The 17839-nt window shown below is 49.8% G+C and overlaps 1 protein-coding gene and 1 long non-coding RNA gene across 4 annotated transcripts in view; one reads left to right on the top strand and one right to left on the bottom strand.

Moving 5' to 3' along the window:
• The window catches only part of arhgap24 (Rho GTPase activating protein 24), a 1044996-nt gene that overhangs the window by 490392 nt on the left and 536765 nt on the right, over positions 1-17839 (bottom strand). The gene's annotated exons all lie outside the window — the stretch shown is intronic.
• On the top strand, positions 870-8454 carry LOC119963127. Its single transcript, XR_005460036.1, has 4 exons — positions 870-1066; positions 5125-5250; positions 6762-6805; positions 8292-8454. It is a non-coding gene; the product is annotated as an uncharacterized LOC119963127 (long non-coding RNA).

Below are 17839 nucleotides of genomic sequence, written 5' to 3' on the forward strand. Positions count from 1 at the left end.
CGGCAGGAATCCCAAGAATTCCGCCACCAGAGAACGGCACGCTGCCTCCCAGTGCCGAGAAATACACGGCTGGGAGGCCTGGAGAATCCCTCTCCAGATTTTTTAGAATATAAATTTCAACATCTCTCATGGTGGGATTTGAACCCCTGGGTTCCCAGAGCATTACCCTGAGTTTCTGGTCAATACCACTAAGCCATTACCTTCTCCAAAAATTGTAAGCAATGATGACATCCTGGCATATAAAGCAGCTCTTGTAAAAGCAGTAACTGGAAGATTTGCTGGTTCAGCACTTAATCTCATTGGTTCAAATTTGTATTTTCATTGTATTGTTCCATTGAGACACAGCAGCGTGTAAAATGTTTCTGCCGGAAGCAAGTCTCATCCATATTTATTTAATTCTTCCCGTGTGAAAGATCTTCACTAATCCATATTTTAATTGTAATTCACTGAGATTATTAGATTGCAGTGGTATTGTTAATAATGTATTTTAAATAATGAAATTGTTCCATGGTACTCGACTGCAAATCTCTTTTAAACACAAATGCTGTTTGCATGTTCTTGCAGAGCTTTATAACAATCAGCTGAGCCCACACAATTTGCCCTCAGTGCCTCAGTCCGTGCTCGCTCATGTTCAGCAATAGGCACATGGGCTGCGATACAGTGGGCGGGTTGTACCTGAAAGCACTGCAGCGAGGTTGGGAGATGCCGGGGATTCAACTTCCGTGATCTACCCGGCTCGCCACACGTTGTGAGATCTAACGCAATCTTGCGAGACTTTGCAGTGTGAATCCCGCCCACTGTAGGCAGGATCACTTTCTGGCAAATCACCGAGTGCGGGGGAGGTCGGGAGTCGTGTCGGGGCCCAAGAGATCAGTTTGCCATTCGAAAATGGCATCCTAACATCTCTCTGCATCGAGGAGTCCAGGCCAGCACCGAGAAACATCTGGCTAATCGCATGCCCTACGGAACTCTGTCTCCATTCGGGTAGATTACATCCACAGAAAGATTTGTGTGGGCAGAATTCTCCCATCCTGTGGCAGGGATGGGAGTGTTTCCCGTTGCGGAGGTCAGTGGGAAACTATGCCATATCTTCTACCCCCGGCATCAATTATTATGTATCCGGGGGTTTTACATCGTCCTCCGTGGCAGGGCGGGCTTGATGATGTATGACCCACCATCGTACCTGGGTCCCAGATTGAAGATGTGCCCGACATTACTGACCCACCACTGGAGAAAGAAGACGAATCTCCTGAAGAAGGAAAATTTACCGCCTTGAGGATACAGCGTGGAATTCTCCTGTCTGGGACTAAGTGCCGTGGTGGGGGTGGGAGCAGGGAGCGTTTCTCACTGTGAAGGCCGGCAGGAAACCACGCCATATCTTCTGGTCCTGACCTCATTAATTATACATTAACAGGGTTAACGTCATATTTCATGGCAGCATCCCACCATCATATCTGGATCTGGGTGCCATATTTAAAAGGCATCTGGCATCACTGACTCACCGTTACAGAAAGAAGATGGGCCTCCTAAAGAAAGAAGTTGCAGCTCCGGGAACACTCTCTGAGGCTGGGAGACAGACCTTCCCGATGACCTTGAAGCTTCAAGATCCAACTGATAGCTGCTCCCCCACCCACTGTTGTCGTGTTTTGGGGTAGAGTGTTGCTGGCGCCCTCCATCCCGAATTCCGAGGCAACCCTTGGCATTCTTCAGATGAATCCCGATTTCTGCATGCCACGTTGATCACAGAATGTCACAGAATCCCTACAGTGCAAGAGGAGGCCATTCAGCCCATCGTGTCTGCACCGGCCCTCTAAAAGAGTACTCTACCTCGGCCGACTCCCCCGCCCTATCCGCGTATCTCCACACATCGATCATGGCCAATGTACCTAACTTGCATATGTTTGGACTGTGGGAGGAAACCGGAGCATCCGGAGGAAACCCAGGCAAACACTAGGGGGATGCGCAAATTTGAAACAGAGAGTCACCCATGGCCGGAATTGAGCCCATGTCCCTGGTGCTGTGAGGCTGCAGTGCTAAACACTGTGCCACCGTGTTCTGGACATGCATGTTTTCTTGATGGCATCAAGGAGAATCAGGCATGGATGGAATATTCCAGTCAGGCCTTCATCTGCAGGATACAAAGAAGTTCAACACCGGCCACCAACAGGTTTCCCGGTCATGGCGCACCAGCAGAATGTCCCATGAGAGATTCATGCTGACGTAAAACCAATTCTTGGGCCCCCCACCAAACCCTTGCCCCTGCCCACCATTGAACCTGCAGGCAGAGGCATGGAGAAATTCTGCCGATCCAGCTGATAGATGCTCCCTCCAACCCACCGCTGTGGGGTTCCAAGGTCCAGTGTTACTAGTAAGCTCCATCCCAAGCTATAAAGGCAGCTCTAGGCCTCTTTCAGGTATGTCTTAATTTTTGCCACACCATGTTGTTCCAGACACATGGGCGGGATTCTCCGTTTCAGAGACTAAGTGCTGATACCGGGACAGAATTCGGTGGACTTCACGGCAGCAAAACTGGCGCCGATCCCGGCACAATTTAGGAACCGTTAATGGGTTAGCACTGGTGCCACATAGAACACGACCGATCTTAATGACAAACTGCATCGGATTCACCGGGGTCAGGATTGGAACTCAAGAGGCTGACAAGCATATTAGCACAACACTCCCCACACACACTCATTCCAGCCAACAAGATGGCACTGGTTACGCAGCAGCATGCCCATCCAGTTGATGGGTTGGCTGAGGCCAGAGCATACCCAGGGGGTGGCCTGGGGGGACATTAATACGATCCATGGCATTCAGTTCACAGTGGGCAGTCAGTGTCGTGCGCAGCTGCATGGCTACCTTCCAGGCTGAGGCAATGTGGTTTCATGCCCGTCCACCCTGACCCCATGGCCCACCTCTTGGTCACCCACACGTGAACCTCGCCGTCGGTAATTCCACCGGGCGGAAGCGGAGCATCACGAAGGCCCTGGAGAATATCGGGTCAGGCCCGCTCATGATATGTCAACGGCGTTTACTGCACGTGCGGAGTAGAAACCATTGACGCCTCTGTCGAGGCACAGCATTCTGTCGGGCACCTGGCACCGGCCATGATTCTTGCCTCACGACCGATTCTCCACCCAATCGCCTTTCCCGATTCCGGCATCGGCCAACGGAGAATCCCGTCGCACATCCCCCAAAAAATGCAACTGAGACCAGGAACCCTCCACGCCAGGATGGATGGGGGTGAACCCATTTTCAACAACTCACGATGCAATGCACTGCTACAACAAAGCAGCATCTCACGAGGCAATACTCCTCTTGAAATATCCTGCCACAAGGCAGTAAGGTTGGAAACCTTCCCTGGAGATTATTCTTGAAGAAAAATCTCTCTGTGTACAATAGTTATTCCTGACACGTAGTGTTCCCTTTGTACCATCAATGTTATATAAATCTGAAATTAATCTGCAGCCACCAGTCAATGAGATCGAAGTAATGAATTGTCCTTAAGGCTTTCAGCCCTATCTCAACCCAGCATCAGGAACAAGGACATCATTACAAAAGCAATACATGGAGTTGCAAGTTTTCTGAGAGGAATGTATGATTAGGACTACTGTAGTCTTCATTACACTAAGACTGTTAATTTAAATGGAATCTAAATCAACTACCAGTTCTGCTCTGGCACTTGATTTTTTTTCCCTAATGCTGCAAACTGTAGCTAGTAGCTATAACCATCATGGGGGCATTTTCTCAGCAATGAACCAGTCCAGATTCATTACCGTTTACAAAGGGGAAAAAAAAGTATATCAAATCACAATGAACTTTTATAGCAGTAGACAGATATATGTTCATTTGGGCTTTTAAGCCATTTCTAAACACATCAACTGAACACTTTGCTGAAAGCTACCTAATAAGAAGCCACAAAATCCACCAGTGTTTTACTGCTTTTTAAACAATAAATTCAGCACTGTGCTTTCCAACATCTAAAAGAAAAGCACCAATTTGAAATGGATTGTATTTTTAAAATGTGCTGAGGAACGATTTCCTCCGAAATAGTTCACATCAGAACCGGTGCCACACACTGTATCACAGACTGACACGTGAGGCACAATCGTGCAGCCAGTGTTTCCTGATATGAATTAAGCAACATGAGATGTCTGCATGCAATGCTGGCAAACTGGGGACTGGTTGAAAGATTGAAGGACAAGATCAAAGGTCAAGTTCATTCTCCTCTTTCGCCAGTCGTTCAACCGCTTTAATAAGATAGTAAATGTCAAGCCAATTATCATAACCCGGTTAAGCTGTCAGTGATTTTTACTTCAATAAAAAAAAAATAGCTTATGATAGAAGACTTTTCAACTCAAATGTGCAAACACATTTAGGGAACTGATACCAGTGGCTGCAATGAATGTTGAGCAAAATCAATATTACAAAGATAAAATCCTACTCCAGTTCAGATCGTTTCCATATTTACAAAGTTTCATACATTTTACAGGAAAAATATGTCCAAGTCAGACATGAGAAGTGTTATTTGCTGGAAAAAGCACTATCTGACAAAAAAGCACCCATGTCATGTTCTATAAATTCTTCACTATTTGGCAACGGACTGGGGAAAAATTGATGGTTTCCATTATTCTGATCAGCTTTCACAATTATGTCAGGGAATTAGGCTGAATGCTACAGGGCGCATGATTCTCAAATGCTGGCAAAAAGGTGTGTTGAGGGGTGGGGGGGCGCCCATCCTCATGGCTGCTCCATTGCAATTTAACACTGGAGTCCAGTTCAGTTTCTGCTCAATGGCAACCCCCCAGGATGTTGAAAGTTGGGAGTCACTGATGGTAATGCCATTGTCAAGGGCCAATAGTTAGATTCTCTCTTGTTGGATATGGTCATTGCCTGGCACTTGTGTGGCGTGAATGTTACTTATTACTCTGACTTACATGACAATTTTCTTGGCTGTCTTATAAAGCATTCATTTAGCTTTGTTGATTGCTGCTTTGCATTGTTTCAATACATTTAACATGAGACTGAATTCTATGGACCCCTGCCGATGGGCTTCCAGGCAGGGTGTTTGTTAAATTCCCTGTGTGGCCTTCCTGCCACCTCAACCTGTTTGAAATTTTACAGGGTGCTGCGAGGCCTAGAAGGGTGGTCCTCCAACTCTTCACCCGATTGAAGTCCTTGACTGGCCAATTAATGGCCCCTCAAGAGTTGCTTCCCATCTAGCCACAATTTTGAGGCCATCAGTAAAAGGTTAGTGATGAGGGAGGGGGAAAACATGGTTAACCTGCTCGGGCCTAGGGTGGGAAAGGGGCGGGATGCCTCCTTCACAGACCCCATTTCCTGTTGAGGGTCTCCCCCTCCTCCCTCCCCCTCCCACTTAGTATGGCCCTCCCCCAGGGTGCTCCCTTGACCTTGGCATTTCCAACTTGATCCACCAAAACCTGTGCTCCCACCCCGCCCACAGCTTCGCCACCAGTATCCAACGTGAGACTATTCACCCCGTACACACTTCTCCATGCACTTCCCTGGTTCTGGGCTCCCAGCACCGGCACTTATAATCTGGGGACTACCAATTCAACCAGTAGTGGCCTCCACGCTACAGAATGTTAAATAGCTGCGAGCTGCTGACAGACCTTTTTGGTTGCGGAGCCCCACCACCTGAACAATCCTGCCCATGGAGCTTAAGATTTTGTGGTCCCATTCAACTCTATCCTTAACACTGTTGTAACATAATAAATGCAACAGCCAATTTGCTCACAGCCTGGTCCCACAAACAACTGTTTCTTATATTCTTCTGGCAATGGCCAGGCAATGCAGGTTTGCTGATGTTTATTAAAGGATCAAAAAAGGGATAACTCCCCTGTTTGCCTGAGAAATTTCCTTTCCATCTCAGGGAGCAGAAAAGGCCTTGATTTAATGTCTGATCCCAAAGCTTGTACCTCAGGTAGTGCAACACTCCCTCAGTACTACAGTAGAGTATCAGCCTTAAACCCACAAACTTGCTGTCTGCTGAGGCATTCAAGCATTAGTTTTCTTCTAATGTGCAATAATTCACACTTGGCTTGACTCATACACTTTCTGCATTATTAGCCCTTTTGTTAAACATTTAACATTTTTTAACATAATTCCATATTTATCCCCGGTATATCCTGGCTCCTTTTTACTGACTGCATTTGTAGAAGCTGCTTTGGCTCTTTGTTTCTCTTAATTTCTCTTAATTTAAAGTAATGCTTTTAAAAAATTATAATCGGTTCATTTGATTTGAGCATCGCTAGCAAAATAAGCATTTATTCCTAATCCCTCTTGAACAGATGATGGTGAGCCAACTTTCTTGAGCAATCACAGTCCATGTGGTGTAGGTACACTCTTATGCTGTTAGACAGGAAGTTCCAGGGGCACCACGGTGGCGCAGTGGTTAGCCCTGCTTCCTCGCGGCGCCGAGGACCCGGGTTCGATCCAAACCCCAGGTCACTGTCTGTGTGGAATTTGCACGTTCTCCCAAAGTCACCATGAGTCTCACCCCCACACACCCAAAAAGACGTGCAGGGTAGGTGAATTGACCACGCTAAATTGCCCGTTAATTGGAAAAAAAAAGAATTGGGTATTCTAAATTTTTTTTTTAATTTAAAAGAAAAAAAAAGTTCCAGGATTGGGACTCAGGGACAATGAAAGAACATTGATATGTTTCCAAGTCAGGATAGTGTGTGACTTGGAGGTAAATTTACAGTGTTCCCTTCTACCTACTGCTCTTGTTCTTCCAGGTGGTGACGGCCAGAGATTTCAAGGTGCTGATCAAGAAACTTTGGTAAGTTCCTTTAGGTGGTGTGCCCTGAAGCCACTTGCACCAGTGATGGAGGGGGTGAATGTTTAAGGTGGAGGATGGGGTGCAAATGCTTTGTCGTGGATGGTGTTGAGCTTCTGAGTGTTGTTGGAGTCATAGCCCTCCAAGCAAATGGTAAATATTCCATCACAGCCCTGATCTGTGCCTTGTAGATGGTGGACAAGCTTTGGGGAATAAAGAGGTGCGTCATTTACTGCCGAAATCCAAAATCTGACCTTCTTTTGTAGCCACAGTATTTGTATGGTGCATTCTGGTCAACATTCAGGATGTTGGTGGGGGACCCTGTGATAGTAATGCCATTGAATATCAAGGGGAGATGGTTACGTTCTCTCTTTTTGGTGATGATCATTAGCTTGCACTTGTATAGCATAAATGTTACCTGCTACTTAGCTGCTCCAGTTTGACTGTTATCTTATCATATGTTGGTATGAACTGCTTCAGTGTCGAAGGAGTTGTAAATAAAAACTGTATGTAGCAAACATACCCACTTCAGCTCTTATGATGCAGGGAAGGTCCCTGATGAAACAGCTGAAGTCCTAAGGGACTCTGGCAGCAATGTGCTTGAACTGAGATGAATAATTTCCAAAACCACACATAACGTCCTACGTGCTAAATATGACTCCAACCAGTGGACAGTGTTCCACCTGACGTCCATTGTCCTCACTTTTGCTACAGGTTCTTGATGCCCCAAACTCTAAATGCTGCTTTCATGCCAAGGGTGATCATTCTCACCTCACCTTTGAATTCAGCTCTTCTGCCCATATTTAGACCAAGACTGTCATGAGATTATTGGTGAGTAGATGCCGCTTGATAGCACAGCTAACATCATCTTCCATCACAGACATAGGCAAAGAACATACAGTGCAGAAGGAGGCCATTTGGCCCATCGAGTTTGCGCCGACCCACTTAAGCCTCACTTCCACCCGATCCCCGTAACCCAATAACCCCTCCTAACCTTTTTGGTCACTAAAGGCAATTTATCATGGCCAATTCACCTAACCTGTACGTCTTTGGACTGTGGGAAGAAACCGGAGGATCCGGAGGAAACCCACGCAGACACGGGGAGAACGTGCAGACTCCGTACAGACAGTGACCCAATGGGGAATCGAACCTGGGAACCTGGCGCTGTGAAGCCGTAGTGCTATCCACCTGTGCTACTGTGCTACCATCACTCCGCTAATGATTGAGAGTAGACTGATGGGACAATAATTGGCTGCATTAGATGTGAAAATGAAATGAAATGCAAATCGCTTAGTGTCACAAGTAGGCTTCAAATGAAGTTACTGTGAAAAGCCCCTAGTCGCCACATTCCGGCGCCTGTTCGGGAAGGCTGGTACTGGAATTGAACCGTGGTGTGTCCTGATTTTGGTGGACAAGACATATCCACATTATCGGGTAGATGCCAGTTCAGTCTGACCCTGCTAATCTTTGGTATGTATACATCCTACAGGCCCATTATGGGAATTGCACAAAATAAACATCGAGGATACTCGGAAAAATATGGGAAACCAGCATGAGCAGACACTGGCCAAAAGCATCATTGATCTCTTCGTTATTTGTGAGGCTTTCTCAAACACAAATCAGCTGCCATAAAAGTAAATTTTTCAACAGCTCTTGTGTTTTGAGTGAGTTTTTCCTTGCCAAGTCTTTGAGACATCACTGAGAAACATAAGACACTATCATTGCAGTCTTTTATGTGACATAGAAGTACTAAGATCAATTTAAGAGGTCATTTAAAATCAAATTCCCTGCAATACCTATCTATTTTTATCTAATTGCTGTGCGCCGGGCTTTTCTTATGTGCTGATCTCACACTTTAAATGAAGTATTGATGACAACAATGTCAGCTTTTTATTTTTGCAAATGCTTTGGTGGAGGGGTTAAAGGATCAAAGGATATAATTTTCAAATGGCCTGTAATAAATGGAACTATTCAGCCACCGATAGTGCTCATCTTCCTATTTTTATTCCAAATTTCTCATTCGCTATTTTTGGCCTGAAAGCACGCAAGCAGACATTTCATAGGCCGATATAATCAAAGAGTGCTCCTCATTCTGTCAGCAAAATGGATTGTCACAACGCCCCTTGACCGCCGTTGGCTAAGCCCTCATGAAAATACAGAGGGAGAGATACACCATGAGAGATGGCGGCCCAGAATTTTCCAGCCTTTCATGCCGGCGGAGTGTTTTGGTCGTGCCGATGCGAGCAGAGATTTCAATGGCTCAGCTGCCCCACCGCCTGTGTTCAGCACCAATGCAACTTTGTCGTAGGCCTAGGATAGGCGCAACAATAAACCAGTTGAACAGGACAGAGGCCTGTCCATCTGCACTGGTGTTTGAGCCACACTGCTTAAGTGCCCCAGGTCTTTTATCAGACTATCCTGTTGAGGCCTGAAGCAAACTAAGGCGTCATTTCAATATTGGAATGATGTTCCAGCACTCATTTTAGATGAGGATTACTAAATTAATTTGTTCGAATTGGAGTTTGCGTTGCGCCAGCTCCGACAATTCTTTCAGGTCACGTGCATCTTAATCAGCGATTCTTAAAGGGGCCACTAGATTCTGCTCAAAGAAAGGTCCCAAAACTTTGAAATGGCTGCTTTTCTGTGGAGATTTACCTGTCAGGTGTCTTCCCCTTGGCTCCACAACAGAACAGCAGGTGACAGCTAATATGCCATCACCCCTTTCCTGATTGGTTCTGTAACCCCTTATCCCACCTCGTATGCCATGAACTTTGGTTCTGTGACCCCCTTATCCCACCTCGTATGCCATGAACTTTGGTTCTGTGACCCCTTATCCCACCTCGTATGCCATGAACTTTCATATGTGTCTCTGTGATGGATAAAAGTGATAAAGCTCCCAAAAGGTAAGATGTGGCCCATATTATCATCATAAGGTCAGAGGACAAATTTAGGATGGTCCTCCAGCCTCTGTTTCTGCACACCATCACCAACTCTCACCAGAAGATTCTCATCTGATTTCAGGTGCTAACAAAATTAGGGACCTGGATGCCTTCCAAAGGCAGCAGGCATGGCAGGGAGCTAAGGATCAGCTGGTAAAACAGAGCGACAATGGCTGAATTAATGGGCAGAAATAGCTTGTAAGCAGTCACAGTATGTATTATGGTAAGAACATTGCAATCAGAAGAGCAAATCAATCATATAGATGAAGATTAGTGTGTAACTGAAAAAGTCTCAGCTCGATATGGATCACATGGGAATCTGCAGCTGACACTGTGGGCTGGATTTTCTTAAAGTCTGGACAAATCAGGAAACCTTCACAAATGGCGATGTGGAAGATGCGGAGGTCCTGTCCCCATTTCTAGCTGATACCATTTTTGCCAGTGAGGAAAAGGGGGCGTGATGCAAATCACAGGCAGGAAACACAAACACCGCATGACTATTTGAAAATAGTGCTGAGTTTAAACACCCCCCATTTCCACACTCCAAAAATCTTAACCCATTGTGAAACGAACGAGAAAATGGTGGAAAATCTCAGCAGGTCTGGCAGCATCGGTAGGGAGAGAAAAGAACTAATGTTTCGAGTCCAATGACTCTTTGCCAAAGCTGGTCATAGTGTGTGAGTCAGAACTTTATGAAGAAGACATAAAGGTTAGGACCTAACGTGAAAAATCAGAGGCTTGTTTTGGGTGCGTACAGCAGGATCTTTCAAATGCTGTGAAAAGCTATCATTTTTTTGGCCTCAACGATTGAAGTGCTGAGGCCGTACGTACCTCATTTCCTGTACTTGTGGATCGGGGAGCCATTTTTAAATGCCGCTGTGGTGAATGTATAAATACTGTTAATTCACTAGTATACTGTATCACGTCATACCATGTTATTAACCCTGTGGGCTCCATCTATGGGCCACTGTGTGGCTTCACCCACAGGGGGAGATGTGAAGCATGTACGGGCTCCGCCCATGGCTCCGCCCTTTAGAGGAAGTATAAGAGCAGCAGACCTGCGGGACCGCCTTTAGTATTGTACCGGTCGCAGGCAGGCAAAGTTGTAAGCTGATTAAAACTGATTAAGAGGGCCTCACGGTAGCATGGTGGTTAGCATCAATGCTTCACAGATCCAGGGTCCCAGGTTCGATTCCCGGCTGGGTCACTGTCTGTGTGGAGTCTGCACGTCCTCCCCGTGTGTGCGTGGGTTTCCTCCGGGTGCTCCGGTTTCCTCCCACAGTCCAAAGATGTGCAGGTTAGGTGGATTGGCCATGCTAAATTGCCCGTAGTGTAAGGTTAATGGGGGGATTGTTGGGATACGGGTTACGTGGGTTTAAGTAGGGTGATCATTGCTCGGCACAACATCGAGGGCTGAAGGGCCTGTTCTGTGCTGTACTGTTCTATCTATCTATCTAAAACCACTGTTTACTTCGACTCGAGTCTCCGAGTGACTCGATGGTTGCATCAGCCGCCCTGATCTTTCAACTTCCTCAGACACCCCACTATGATCTCCCAACCTCCCCACTGCCCCAACTTACTTCTTTTTTTTTTAAATAATTTTTATTGAATTTTTCAAAATACAAACATTTTAACCCCCCCTACATTCACATTTAAATTATAACAAAACAAAGTCAAACCCCCCTACTTAACAAGAAAAAGAAAAAAAGTCCCCCCCCCCCCCTACCCGCGCGTCCCCCCCCCCCCCCCCCCCCCCCCCCCCCCGCCGGCGAACCGACAGTCAGACCAACTTATCATTTCTAGCAGCGTCCTCGGGCAGGCCTTGCCCGTGCCACCACCGCTACCGTACTTCCTTCGTCTTTCTCCCCCCTCCCCCCCCCCCCCCTCCCCCCTCCCTCCCGCCCTCCCCTCCCCTCCCGGGTTGCTGCTGTCACGGCCTCAGTTTCTATCTCTGATCCAAGAGGTCTAGGAAGGGTTGCCATCGCCTGGAAAACCCCTGCACCGACCCTCTCAGGGCGAATTTGATCCTTTCCAATTGGATGAAGTTTGCCATGTCGTTTAACCAGGTGTTAACACTCGGAGGCCTTTCGTCCCTCCACTGAATCAGGATCCTCCTCCGAGCCACCAAGGACGCAAAGGCTAATATTCCAGCCTCCCTCGCCTCCTGTACCCCCGGTTCCACCCCAACCCCGAAGATCGCAAGTCCCCATCCTGGCTTGACCCTGGACCCCACCACTCTCGACACCGTCCCTGCCACCCCCTTCCAGAACTCCTCCAGTGCCGGACATGCCCAAAACATATGTGCATGATTCGCAGGGCTTCCCGAACATCTAATACACCTGTCTTCCCCCCCGAAAAACCGACTCATCCTTGTCCCCGTCATGTGGGCTCTATGCAGTACCTTAAATTGAATGAGACTTAGTCTCGCACATGACGACGACGAGTTGACCCTCTCCAGGGCGTCTGCCCATGTCCCGTCCTCTATCTGTTCCCCCAGCTCTAACTCCCACTTATCTTTCAGCTCCTCTACTGGTACCTCCTCCACCTCCTGCATAATCTTATAGATGTCCGAGATCTTCCCCTCCCCGACCCAGACCCCTGATAGCACCCTATCACTCACCCCCCTGTCGGGGAGCGCGGGGAACCCCGCTACCTGTCGTCTGGCAAATGCCTTCACTTGGAGGTACCTGAACGTGTTCCCCGGGGGGAGCCCAAATTTCTCCTCCAGCTCTCCCAGGCTCGCAAACCTCCCCTCTATAAACAAGTCCCTCAGTTGTCTAATACCCGCCCTCTGCCAGCTCTGGAATCCCCCTCCTGTGTTTCCCGGCGCAAATCTGTGGTTCCCTCTTAGTGGTGCCCCTATCAGACCTCCCACTTCCCCCCTGTGTCGCCTCCACTGCCCCCAGATCTTGAGGGTGGCCGCCACCACTGGGCTCGTGGTATACCTCGTGGGAGGGAGCGGCCATGGTGCCGTTACCAGTGCCCCTAAGCTTATGTTGCCGCAGGACGCCCTCTCCATGCGCTTCCAGGCTGCCCCCTCCCCTTCCATCATCCACTTTCGTACCATCGATGTATTTGCCGCCCAGTAATATCCTGAAAGGTTGGGTAACGCCAGCCCTCCACTATCCCTACTCCGCTCCAAAAAGACCCTTCTAACTCTCGGGGTGCCATGTGCCCACACATACCCATGATACTACTCGTTACCTTCTTGAAAAAGGCCCTGGGGAGGAAGATGGGCAGACACTGGAACAAAAACAAGAACCTCGGGAGGACCGTCATTTTAACTGACTGCACCCTCCCTGCCAGCGACAGCGGCACCATGTCCCACCTCTTAAACTCCTCCTCCATCTGTTCCACCAGTCTGGAAAAGTTCAACTTGTGGAGGGTCCCCCAGTTCTTTGCCACCTGCACCCCCAAATACCTAAAACTTTTAACTGCTCTTTTGAAGGGTAGCCTCCCAATTCCCTCCCCTTGGTCTCCCGGGTGTATTACAAAGACCTCACTTTTCCCCAGATTTAATTTATATCCCGAAAAGTCCCCGAACTCCGCTAGTATCCCCATTACCTCCGGCATTCCCCCCTCCGGGTCTGCCACATACAACAACAAATCATCCGCATAGAGCGAGACCCGATGTTCCTCCCCTCCCCTTGTCAGTCCTCTCCACCCCCCTGAACCCCTCAGTGCCATCGCCAACGGCTCAATCGCTAATGCAAAGAGTAAGGGAGATAGGGGACATCCCTGCCTAGTACCTCGATGGAGCCCAAAATATTCTGACCTCCTCCCGTTTGTTACCACACTTGCCATCGGAGCTGAATAGAGCAGTTTTACCCACTTGATAAATCCCTCCCCAAACCCAAACCTTTCCAACGTCTCCCACAAGTATTCCCACTCCACCCTGTCAAATGCCTTCTCCGCGTCCAGCGCTACCACTATCTCCGCCTCCCCTTCCACTGCTGGCATCATAATCACATTTAACAATCTCCGGACATTTGTGTTAAGTTGGCGTCCCTTCACGAACCCCGTCTGGTCTTCATGGACTACCCCTGGCACACAGTCCTCTATCCTGGTTGCCAGGACCTTTGCTAACAGCTTGGCGTCAACATTCAGGAGGGAGATGGGCCTGTAGGACCCGCACTGGACCGGGTCCTTGTCCCGCTTCAAAATCAAGGAGATCAGGGCCTGCGACATTGTTGGAGGCAGAACCCCCCCCTCGCGCGCCTCATTAAAGGCTCGCACCAGCACTGGACCCACCAAGTCCACAAATTTCCTGTAAAACTCCACCGGGAACCCATCCGGCCCCGGCGCCTTCCCCGCCTGCATCTGGCCTATCCCTTTAATTAGCTCCTGCAGCTCTATCGGCGCCCCCAACCCTTCCACCAGCTCCTCCTGTACCTTTGGGAACCCCAATTTGTCGAGAAAGTTCTTCATTCCCCCTCTCCTCTTCGGCGGTTCAGACCTATACAATTCCCTATAGAAGTCCCTAAAGACCCTATTCACCTCTTGCCCCTTCTGCACTACGTCCCCACCCCTCTCTCTCACTCCCCCAATCTCTCTGGCTGCATCTCGCTTACGAAGCTGGTGTGCCAGCATCCTGCTCGCCTTTTCCCCATACTCATACGCCGCACCCTGCGCCCTTCTCCACTGCATTTCCGCCTTCCTAGTGGTCAGTAGGTCGAACCTGGCCTGCAAGCTACGCCGCTCCCTTAATAGCCCCTCCTCTGGCGCCGCCGCATATTTCCTATCTACTTCTAGGAGCTCCCCCACCAGCCTCTCCCTTTCCTGCCTCTCCTTCCTCTCTCTGTGTGCCCTTATGGAGATCAGCTCTCCTCTAATCACTGCTTTCAAGGCCTCCCAGACCGTCCCCACCTGCACCTCACCTGTGTCATTCGTACCCAGATAGTTCTCAATGCCCGTTCTCACCCTTCTGCACACCTCTTCGTCCGCCAACAGCCCTACATCCAGGCGCCACAACGGGCGTTGGTCCCGCGCCTCCCCCATGTCCACGTCCACCCAATGTGGTGCATGGTCCGATATCGCAATGGCCGAGTACTCCGTGTCCTGCACTCTCGGTATCAGCCCCCTGTTCAATACGAAAAAATCGATCCTAGAGTACACTCCGTGGACGTGGGAGAAAAAAGAATACTCCCTCGCCCTAGGCCTACCAAATCTCCATGGGTCTACCCCTCCCATCTGCTCCATGAACCCCCTTAACACCTCTGCCGCTGCCGGCCTCCTATTCGTCCTGGAACTCGATCTATCCAGCCCAGGGTCTAACACCGTATTAAAGTCCCCTCCCATGATCAGACCCCCTGCCTCCAGTCCCGGGATGAGGCCCAACAGGCGCCTCATAAAACCCGCGTCGTCCCAGTTCGGGGCATACACATTTACCAGTACCACATTCTCTCCCTGCAGCCTACCCCTCACCATCACGTACCTGCCCTCCTTGTCTGCCACCACCTCTGCCGCCACAAACGACACCCTCTTTCCCACCAAAATCGCCACCCCCCGGTTTTTGATATCCAAGCCTGAGTGGAACACCTGTCCCACCCACCCCCTTCTCAGGCGGACCTGATCTGCTACCCTCAAATGAGTCTCCTGCAGCATTGCTACATCAGCCTTCAGTCCCTTCAGGTGTGAGAAGACCCTTGATCTTTTGACCGGCCCATTCAGCCCCCTTACGTTCCACGTGATCAGTCGGGTCGCAGAGCGACCCGTCCCTACTCCCTGTCGATTAGCCATGTCTTGTCCCTTGCTCGCCCCGGGTCATCCCTTCTTTTCTGACCCGCTTCCCATAGCGATGGCCCCCCCCCCCCCCCCCACCCCCCCCGGCTCTCCCCTTCTCGTACCTGGTCTTTCCAGCAGCAACCCGGTGTCCCCCCCCAGCCCCCCCCCCCTTTCCCCCCCCCCCTTTCCCCACCCCCCCCCCCCCCCCCGGCTAGGACCCCTCCTAGCCGCGATGTACCCCACATCGTACTCCCGAGAGTCAGCTGGTCTCCGCTGACCCGGCTGCTCCTGCCACATTCCGACTCCTCCCGGTTCATCCCATCTGCGCCCGTGAAAGATCCCCTTAAAACCCCCGAGAAAGACCCGCATAATCAACCCGCTCCCCCCCGTCCCGTCTCCCCAACTTAACAATATAAATACAAATACCCAATGGCAACTAAATACATAAATACTTAACTACATACTTAAATAACAAAATAATTAACTAACTATCAACTAACAGTGTGCCCAACCATCACCCTCCATCAAACAGTATAAATAACCGCAGATAACCATAACCCGAAAAGAAAAAAAAGAACCAAAAACCCCCCCAAGCACCCAAAGAAAAAGGGTAAGAGGGGTAAATAACTAAGGGAAATTGGAAACGGGAAAAAACACCCCATAAGAAGCCAACGACCCACCATAGAGATTTCAACAGTACAAATATACAGAAACACCCAACAACTCGAAACCTTCAAAATATTCAGAAAAGTCAACCGTTCGAGAAAAAACACCACAAACAATCCACGAAACTGTTACCCAGTTCCGACCTGGCCTGAAAAAGAAAAGGGCCACTTGCTCAATCAAGAGTCCCCAGGCGGCTACGACCGCCGGTGCTCCCAGGTTTTAGTTCGTGTCCAACTTTTCCTCTTGTACAAAGGTCCAGGCCTCCTCTGGGGACTCGAAATAATGATGTCGGTCCTTGTAGGTGACCCACAAGCGCGCCGGTTGCAGCATTCCAAATTTGATCTTTTTCGCGTGTAGCACCGCCTTTGTCCGGTTGTACCGGGCCCGCCGCTTTGCCACCTCCGCACTCCAGTCCTGGTACACCCTTACCGTCGAGTTCTGCCACTTGCTGCTTTTCTCCCTTTTAGCCCACCTCAGGACTTTCTCTCGATCACTTAGCCGCTGGAACCGCACCAGCACCGCCCTCGGGGGCTCGTTTGCCCTAGGCCTCCTGGCCATGACCCGGTATGCCTCTTCCAATTCCAGGGGCGCCGGACCGGCCCCTTCCCCCATCAGGGAGCTCAGCATCTCCGCTACATATCCCGGGAGATCCGACCCCTCCAGGCCTTCTTCCAGGCCCAGGATCCTCAAATTTTTCCTCCTCATCCGAGTGTCCAGCTCCTCGAAGCGGCTCTGCCACTTCATGTGGAGTGCCTCGTGCACCTCCACCTTTGCCCCGATGACTGTGGCCTCCTCCTCCCTCGCGGTCATCTCCTGCTGCAGATCTTTAATCGACGCCTCTTGGATCGCCTGGGCTCCCACCAACCTGGTGGCCGTCGCGTTCATGGACTCTAAGAGTTCCACTTTCATCTCCGTGAAAAAACGGAGGAGAGTGGCCTGCTGCTCCTCCGCCCATTTCTTCCACTCCTCCGATGCACCGCCGGCCGCCATTTTGATTTTCTTCCCCCGCTTTTTTTGGGGAGCTGCTGCCGTTTTTCTTGCCGCTCCACTCCGGGTACCGACCATAAAATCGGTCTAGTTCTCCTCAGGGGACCTTCCCCCACCGGGATTCGTTTTTTCAGCGCCGTTGGGGCCCTCCAATTGGCCCAAAAACACCTTTGTTGCAGGAGCTTCCAAATGTGCGGCTTAGCTAGTCATAGCCGCAACCGGAAGTCCCAACTTACTTCTTAAAGAGTCCTCGAGCCCTCCCTCATCCCACCTCTGAAGGGCAGGGCACTCACGGGCCCGATCCCTGGCATGGACAACCTGGCATCTGGGCACATTGGCACTGCCAGCCTGGCACCCTGACAATGCCTCTGACAGTATGGCAGTGCCACCCAGGCACCCTGGCAGTGCCAAGGTGCCCAGATGCTAGAGGGAGTGCAAGGGTGCCAGCCGGCCCAGAGCTGACCACACATGGGTCTCTAATGGCCTGGGAGCCCCCCCCCCCTCACCCCAGATGCCATTATGCCTGGTTCACGTCTGTGTGGGCCAGTGGTAAATGGCACCACGGCAAGGTCTCCCAATGCAAAAATTAGTTCCCTGGCCATGGAAGAATAGGATACAGACATATTGGCTCATTTAAATATGTTTATCTGGATCTTGTCCAGTGAGAGATCTCTCGTGATTTAATAGCCTTGTCACGTCAGCGAGTCAGGCGTGACGAGGA

Source organism: Scyliorhinus canicula, chromosome 3 (assembly GCF_902713615.1).
Source record: "Scyliorhinus canicula chromosome 3, sScyCan1.1, whole genome shotgun sequence".
NCBI lineage: Eukaryota > Metazoa > Chordata > Chondrichthyes > Carcharhiniformes > Scyliorhinidae > Scyliorhinus > Scyliorhinus canicula.